The sequence below is a fragment of the Carassius auratus genome, chromosome 1 (genome assembly GCF_003368295.1).
Source record: "Carassius auratus strain Wakin chromosome 1, ASM336829v1, whole genome shotgun sequence".
NCBI lineage: Eukaryota > Metazoa > Chordata > Actinopteri > Cypriniformes > Cyprinidae > Carassius > Carassius auratus.
Genome location: NC_039243.1, coordinates 23,603,239 through 23,612,368, shown reverse-complemented (window position 1 = coordinate 23,612,368; position 9,130 = coordinate 23,603,239). Strand labels below are relative to the sequence as shown.

Below are 9,130 nucleotides of genomic sequence, written 5' to 3'. Positions count from 1 at the left end.
AACTTGCCATAACCTCTGAAAAAGGTGATTACTTCCTGACATGCTCTTTATGGTGTTAGCAAATTGGCTGATCAATGGGCTCATATCCAGTGTAAAACCCTACTATATAATTACCATCAAAAGCATTTCTAGCCATTTGATCTCAACGTGGTGCATATTACTCTTCTGTGAAAGAGGGAAATAATATAATTTAATAATTAATTTAAATTCCTAAGAAGTAACCTCAAACAGGAAGTGACTGCAGATGCATGGTTTACACAAGAATCGCAGCTGCAGAGCTTCACTAGCACCTTTAAATAACACTCAAAGAATTTTCCCCTGCATTTTGAAACACGTCCCTCCACTGAAATTCTTAGGATCATTTTTAGTACCCAACATCTGCCATTATACTGTGTTACATTAGTTCATCTGCTCCATTTAATCACAGAAATTAACTTTAAGCAGGAAATAAGGTTTAATAGGACACAAAATGGACTTACACTGGAATGAGTATGATGTGGAATCTCCCTCCATTTAAACACATTCCTGTCCTGTTCTGCCCACGACATCATTGATGTATACATACAGGGGTTACTGTGTCATTTTTGCCATGATAAGGATGGAAAAACTGGGATTTGGAAAGGGAGAAGCAAGAGGAAAGAGTTCATACCATTTTTGCAGTTGTCACCACAAAAGAAAAGGAGATAAATAATAATAATAATAATAATAATAATAATAATAATAATGGAAATGGGAAAATAAATGTTCCTTCTCTTTAAGATAATCAGAAAAGTATAAATTGACTCATGGCTGATTGGCTTTATTCTGTCTGAACTTGAGGGGATCAGTTTGACTGCTGGCTGGAGGCAACAGATGCTTCCAACATAACAGGATTTCACAGGTCTGCTGATCCAATTTATCGACACTCATTAACCCAATGAGATCAACAGGATGGAAAACTTTGAGTGAAAGGCCACATATACAGTACAGACCAAAAGTTTGGACACACCTTCTCATTCAAAGAGTTTTCTTTATTTTCATGACTATGAAAATTGTAGAGTCACACTGAAGGCATCAAGGGCAATTTGACCAAGAAGGAGAGTGATGGGGTGCTGCGCCAGATGACCTGGCCTCCACAGTCACCGGACCTGAACCCAATCGAGATGGTTTAGGGGTGAGCTGGACCGCAGACAGAAGGCAAAAGGGCCAACAAGTGCTAAGCATCTTTCGGGGAACTCCTTCAAGACTGTTGGAAGACCATTTCAGGAGACTACCTCTTGAAGCTCATCAAGAGAATGCCAAGAGTGTGCAAAGCAGTAATCAAAGCAAAAGGTGGCTACTTTGAAGAACCTAGAATATGACATATTTTCAGTTGTTTCACACTTTTTTGTTATGTATATAATTCCATATACAATTCCACATGTGTTAATTCATAGTTTTGATGCCTTCAGTGTGAATCTACAATTTTCATAGTCATGAAAATAAAGAAAACTCTTTGAATGAGAAGGTGTGTCCAAACTTTTGGTCTGTACTGTATGTCCATCAAAGGGTTAAGATGGATTTTCACACATTGTAACATCTATAATGTATGAAAGAATGAAATAATCACACACATTCTGTAATGGTTATATTGCCAAGTAGGACATCCTTGTTGGTCCTAGAACAACAATCCTAGCAGACTTTAGGATTAGGGCTAAGTTAAAAATGTTTTTGCAAATATGCAATAGCAAACTTGATCACTTGACCAAGGTTAGTCCAGTTAGACATTTTTGATGTTGAATATGTTTATTGGACCTGAATGTTTTTCCAGATCCAACAAATGTTCTAGGACCTCCCAGGAACACAATCGTGTTCCAAAACGTGTCACTCATCCATTAACAAAGAGCTGTTCCAATACTCATAAGTTCCTTTGTTCAATAAAAATTGTAATTAAGCCTGAAAAATAAACAACTCTAATAAATTCTATGCCTATTTATCCTTATCCGTCTGAAGCATTACTTATGCTGAAGGTGGTCCACATGGAATTATTCCAAAAATGGTGAACCAATGTGTTTGTTGTGTTTTTTTTTTTTTTTTTTTGTGTGTGTGTGTGTGTGTGTGTGTTTTTTTTTGCAATATATGGCCAACTTTGTAGTTCTTAATGCCAAATTACTCTGTCTTAACCAGGTGCAACAAGTATCCCACTACAAATTTGACCACACTAACCAAAGAATTTCGATTCCCATTGACTTCCGTTATATTTTTTTGTCCACATGAACATTATTGTAAATCGAAACCTGCCTACTAACATTCTTCGAAATACCTTCTTTTATGTTCTGCAAAAGAAAGAATTTCATACAGGTTTGCAATAACACTATTATGAGTAAATTATGACAATGTCCATTTTTAACCAACAAGACTTACTTGGTCAACCAGTTTCATTGGAAAGCTAATGGTGGTCCAGCTTTACGTGGCTATTATGGTTTACCAGCTGAACTAGAACCAATAAAATAGGGTTGGTTAGGACAAAAACTCAGATCTATATAGAAATGGAACCTTTAAATTGCTTTTTGCTTCTGGTAAAGATGTAGTCATAGAATCTGTGGTTATGTCTCAACAGCTAATGTAATCTTAAGGACAGTTTCACTTAGATTTACCTCTCTTATGTTAGTCATTCATGACCCCTGAATGCTCTCTTCTCACACAGCCAAATACCCATTTTCAATGTTCAAACCAGTAACGTTTGCAGAAAACATAATTTATTTAGGAATATACTGTGTTCAGGCAGACTGAGCATGTGATTGACCTTGTTTATACAGACAGTAAAATCACTTCACGGAAAAGAAAGAGCAAACAACATCATTTAACCTCACAAGTAAGCTGCGCAAGTGCCGTTTAGTTCTCTGCTGCGGCTGTGTTGGGTCCCTCCGTCCATTTTCTTTTATCTTCAGTAACTTTGAATAGCCGCGCCAAAGCGAAGTGGAGAAAAATCTGAAGTTCACAGGTACAATACATTTGCGTGGCTGCACAATCTTTGAAATGTCATCGGGTTCTATGATGTTATGTCTGGCCAAATGATCAGGAAAGGGAAAATCGGAGAGGTTTTTGAACAGGAAATCTTTGATGGGTATGTTTGACATCCAGCTCCACCTGAGATGCTGGCAAATATCTGATATCCGCTGCTGTTTATTGACGTTTGTGTCCAACGTTACCGTTTGCATGGCGGAAGTGCAACCTGAAGCTCAGGATGACATCATAGAGTCAAATCAAAAGGAGCAACAAATGACCCCGCACCACATACCCACATACACACCTGCTGCTAACATAAATGACTCTGAATCTGAAATAATCCAGAGCACTAGTATAATAATATCATAGTGAATCAGACTTACATATTTGGCCTTCCATAAGTTTCACGAGGGAAAATATACTTGTGTTCAACTTTACGAACAATCTACATTTCACCTCCGGAAAAACATTCAAAACACAGATTAGCGAGAAGCACTTAATTTGGCCTTTACAGAGCCCTGGTGAAAAGTGACCTGTGACATCAATAAATGATGCTTTCCAACTCAAACATGTGCTAAGTGCACAGTCCCTAGTTAAATGAACTTTAACCTCTCATAATCACTGCAGTACTTTGTCATCTGTGTAAGAACAAAAAATACCACAGTACAAATCACTATTTAGCATTTTTCTCGATGTGGTCCAAGTGCTGAGATTTTCTCCATAGCCATTTATTTTTCACGAGTCAGTGCCTTTGTCCAGCATTCATGACTCAGTGTTGGTGTTATACTCTTTTGTGGAACGCAATAAAACAAAAGTACCAATGTAATCTAAATGAAAAAGCAAACGAAAATATTTGTTTGAACAACAAAAAAGTCATGCAGTTTGTTCAAGCAGCACAAAAAACCTCAAACCAAAAGAAACGAAGCTCACCGACACGTTTAAATGTCTTTCCAAGTGATTATCTTTCAATTTGAGTGAAACGCTTTGAACTCACAAGCAAAGAAACAAAACAAAAACCTAAATGAAAGAAAACAAAATGTGTGATCAAAGAAAGTATATAAAAATAAAAATCTGCTCGCAATGACACGTAAAGCACAAAAAATCCAGGGCTGACGTTTTCAATAGATGTGAGTTTGATCAGGCATTGGGGAAAGTAAGCGATCCCTTGCCTTTGTTTTGTTTTTCCATGTACCGATATCTTCATTCAATCAAACAAAGGAGGAGAAGCCAGCGATGGGGGCCCGGGAACCTGGGGCCAAGCTGCTCGGGGGCCGATAAAGTGTGCCGTGCTGACTGGGTGAGTTGGAGCTCTGCTGGGAAGGAGTGGGAGTCCGGCTGCCTTTGGGTCTAAAAAGGCTGCCAGCCTGGGACTGGCTCTGGGGTATAGGGGAACTGAGCTGTGGGGGGAATGGGGGTAGAGGGGGTAGAGGTGGTGGAGGAGCACAGGGTTCGGGTTCTCCGGACTCCGACTCGGTATAGTTGTAGGCCTGCGCCCGGGAGATTCCCTTCTGCTGTCTGCGCCAGGAGTTGTAGTAGGTGGGGTCACTGATGTAGTGGTTGACGAATGAATGCGTCTTCTGGCGGCTGGGTTCCACCTCGTATTCACTGTCACTGCCCTGGTGGTTGAGAAAGAGAGAAAGAATGAGTGATGGAGACAGAATCACTTCAACAATCTAAATTTTAAGGAAGGATGATGTGAGTAGGGGTCCGGGCTCAATCCACGGAATCAGAAACTGCACTAGAAATAATCATTATTTGTCACTTTGACACTAAAGTTCAGAGTGTGTGTCAGGAAAAATGCATTAGTTTCATTTGTTGACGCTGTTCTTTTGAACTAAAATGGGTGTTAATTAAAGATTAAAAGAACAGAAAACATGGCTGGATGATTGATTTGAGTTAATTAATCTGGTCCCAAAACATTTGATTTAATCCGATTATGACTGCATCTAGGTAAAACAAACGTCAAGATACCACTTCAAAGTTCGGTAAAACACTGTAAAGCTTTACATATTTATAATCTAAAGGGACACTGACAAGCTCTCAAGACCATTAGAACTTGTTTAGCAAGAGCTCTTTTAGTTTTATCAAACAACAGACACGATGGTAACCTAATGAAATTAACAAAATCCAATTAATTATTCTATTAGATTATTCTTGCAATCTATATTTCTTTCCACAAACCATCAAAGCTTTATTTACTGTAGGAAAGAAGTCTTGGAATGCAACAGACCACACACCTTACTTTTGAATCTGTCATAAATGACCCAAGAAAAGAAAAGGGAAAAAAGGGAAGAACCAAAAAAGCCTCTGTCTATCATTTATAAAATAACCTCATTGATCATACCACTTCACCCTCTGGTACCAATCACACGCTGCGTTTAGGGAAGCCAGCGATGGCTTCCATGTGGTAAGGTTTTGACCATGTATGCATGAACTTAATGGAGAGGATAGGAATGGACAAGCACTAAAAGGCGACTTCCTGTCACTCAACGCACAATGCATATCCTCACCATTTGAGTTGGAAGAGTATGGAGGCCCCCAGTCTTAAAGGAGAAAACAAGCGCCTCCTAGAGGTAAACAGAGACATGGGGTTTAAAGCAGTGCAGTATGGGCCCTAAGTCATATTTCATGGGACAAACAATGGCTTCATTTTAAAAATGGTGCATTACCGTTACAAAAATAGTACTGTAATATCAGAATTGTATGCAATTTATTTCATAACAAACCCATATTATCAGAATAATAATCTGTTAAACATTCAATAATAAAAAAAATAATAATACCCACTATTAATATTCAGTATTTGTAATGTCTTTCTTTTACTTAAATATATATTCCTATTTTATGCCTTAAACTTTAAGTTTTTAATTTTTTTCTAATAAATAATAATAATAATAAACAAATCAAGACTTTTGGTCCCTACTGTATAACATTGTAAAATTTGATCAGCAGGCCGGTACCATTATACTTTTTTTGTAAGGGTAATGCGGGTTGAGAATACTTCTCAACCCTTTCTTTGACATTTTAATGTATTTCTTGGAACAATCTTGAGAAGGTTCCTCATGGCAGCCTCCTACACTCTTTGCTGAGACAGCTATCTGCACGAGAACAATGGCCAACTGTGTAAGGATCTGCTCTCCATCAATCTTTGTCTTCCACCACCACATTTATTACAACACCTTCGCTCTCCTCATTCTGGCATATCTGGCTCACACTTCTAGAGCTGGCTGATGAAGTTCACCACAGCTGAATGCTAAAGGACCAAGCAACTGCCAATTGCCAACTGGAGAGGGAAAAGATGAAAATAAGAACCATCATAGCTCAGGCTTTTAGCGTTTGCATATCGTTTTAAGAAGACTCATCTATCCTCACCACCACTTTCTGCAATCCCCCATCAGAAATTCAATCTGGGAATTTCCAAATGCTACTTTTAGGGATTGATTCTGATCTTTCTGAATAGCTAGACTACTGCTCCAATGTTTGACGCAATCTTTGGGTATGTTATTAATAATAAAAATAATAAAAAAACTAATTGAATCAAGTTTAATCCACCCTGTTACAGACAAAAACTGTCATTTGAAGTCTTTCATTGTGTGACAATGTGAAATGAATGAAAACAAACGGAATCTACAGAATTGTGTTACACTTCTACCTCTCACTGAATTATTGCAAAACACATAGATGATAAGATCACTACATTAAATATATATTTTGGCAAAAAAGTTCAACATTTCTCTTTGTCTTTCCCTTTTATTGTGAAGAGACTAACATTGCTCTGATCTCTCCAGTCCATCATCATTGTAACACACACATATGTGACACACATGCCTCTGTTGAAATTCTGGAGAGGAAAGCAGTTTCCCCCAAACCAGCCCCACATCCCCTTAAAATCAGAGCTAACTACATCTACATAAGAGAAAATTCATGAAAAATCTCAAGATAATTATTATTTTTTTCACTTTTTTATTCAATGATCAATACATATAATGCCTATAATTATACACACAGAATTACAGTTTCCCATAAACACTGCTACTATGAAATTTTATAATAACATATATTTTATGATAATTTATAAAAGAAAATGTAAAAAAGCACAATATATTATTGAATTGATCATGGATTTTTGTAGCATCATGCCTCTATTATTGAGCATGTGCTGATTTTAGCTCCTCATATGACTGCAGTGTTTTAATGAGAGACATTCCAGTCATACAAGCAAATTCAACAACTCAATAAGCAGCAAACAAAAGCCCTGGAATCTGTAATTCAGCTTTGAAAGCTTTCTCTGTTCGGCGAGACCTCACAACAGAGACAAGCTCTAAAACTAAAGCTGCATGCTGACACATTGTGTGTGTGTGTGTGTGTGTGGTCATCAAAACATGTCGGTTGACACAGAGTGCCGTGACCTACTCCTGCCCTCCCCTGCTGACACATGCAGGACGTGACAGCTGTTCTCTCCTCCAAAAAATGTTTGTTTGCATTAATCCACCCCTCTGTTATTCTATCTCCTCCATTCAGTCCAATGATCTTTTCAAAAAAAAAAAAAAAAAAATATCTCTAATATAGTATAATGTGTTACATTTAACATACGGCAGAAAACTGAAACTGAAATACCACAAAAATCTGTTTGATGAAAATAATCACATCAGAGCACTTCAGCCGTGATATTAGTGCTGTAAAGGGCAGCTATGCCAAACCACCTGGAGGAAGAATCCAGATGAAACTTAGAACCAGTTCAGCTTCTGATTTTTACAGATGTGACAGGAATACTGTAAAGAAGAATTTTTAAAACACAATTGGTTGGTACATTCAGTGCTGTCGTTTCACTCAAACAAACACACTTAAGAAATCGCATACTTCGTTAAATACATGTAAAAATGTACTAAATTATACTAAATTACAATGGCTTATTATATTATTTACTAAAGGCCATAGTGAATCATGCCTTCATGAAGTTGGACTAAAATAAGTTTCAGGCCACAAAATTCCAAAACAACTGGATATGCCAAGATATTCAACAAAACCCCAAACAATAATAACAAAATAAAAGCTGATGACAGATTGTGATGGGTCTGGTTAATGACTCCTCGGTGATCTTACTGGAACTGGCTGTTTGGCACGTATGTTTTGTCTCCTGCAGGGAGAGAAAGTGGGGCAAGATGTTCCCTCCCGGAAAATCCTGGTTTCAGTGTGAACCCTGCCCTACAGAAACCCCTTTAACGTGTATGAAACTTCACTTTCTCTGTGGAACTACATTTAAATAGAGACTCTTTGCCTGACCTTGTGACAGAAACACATGCAGTCTAAATATGTTTTACACAAGAGTATGGGTTGTTTTCTTTCAGCAGCAGATGACAGTGCTGGTGCATCCCTAAAGAGCCATTACATGTGTTATATTTCTGTCTAATCTGCTCAAAAAAAAAAAGCCTTAGAAATTGAACACAGGCCTTTAGATTTAGGTTTCAAGGCTGCCAAAATGAACCCACCCCCACTCATATCTCTACAGAGATGGATGGAGAACAGGAGAGGAAGAAAATCCCGTTGCAGCACAGATCTGGATGGATTAACTGAAGGGGGGGAGTCTGTACGTTTCTATGTCTCCCATTGCACCGATCCATTAGATTATTAAGCACAGCAAGTAATCGGACAGACAAAAACGCACTGTTATTAGGGCTGAGTAATATAGCCAAACATGATATCTTTATACCGTTCAAAAGTCTTTAAGAAGTACTTTTATTACACAGTGTCACATTGATCAAAACTGAAAGACATTCATATGTTAAAAAATATTTATATATATTTCAAATAAATGCTGTTCTTTTGAACTTTCTATTCAAATCTAAAAAAATACGTGTTTTCAACTTTAATAATTATAAGAAATTCTTCTTGTGCAGCAAATCAGCATATAAGAATGATGTCTGAAGGATCATGTGACACTGAAGACTGGAGTAATGTTGCTGAAAATTCAGCTTTGCCATTACAGGAATAAATTACTATTTTAAATATATCAAAATAGAAAACATTTATTTACAATTTTAACAATATTATCACTTTTACTGTATTTTTGATCAAATAAATGCAGCCTCAGTGAACCTCTTTCAAAAACATTACAAATCTTATCAACCCAAATCAGTATAGTATTTTTTATATATTTTTTTTT

At 37.3% G+C, this 9,130-nt stretch overlaps 1 pseudogene; it reads right to left on the bottom strand.

The window, feature by feature from the left end:
* Positions 1-2,700: 2,700 nt before the first annotated feature.
* Positions 2,701-9,130, bottom strand: part of LOC113104261 (protein sidekick-2-like) — a 250,514-nt pseudogene continuing 244,084 nt past the window's right edge.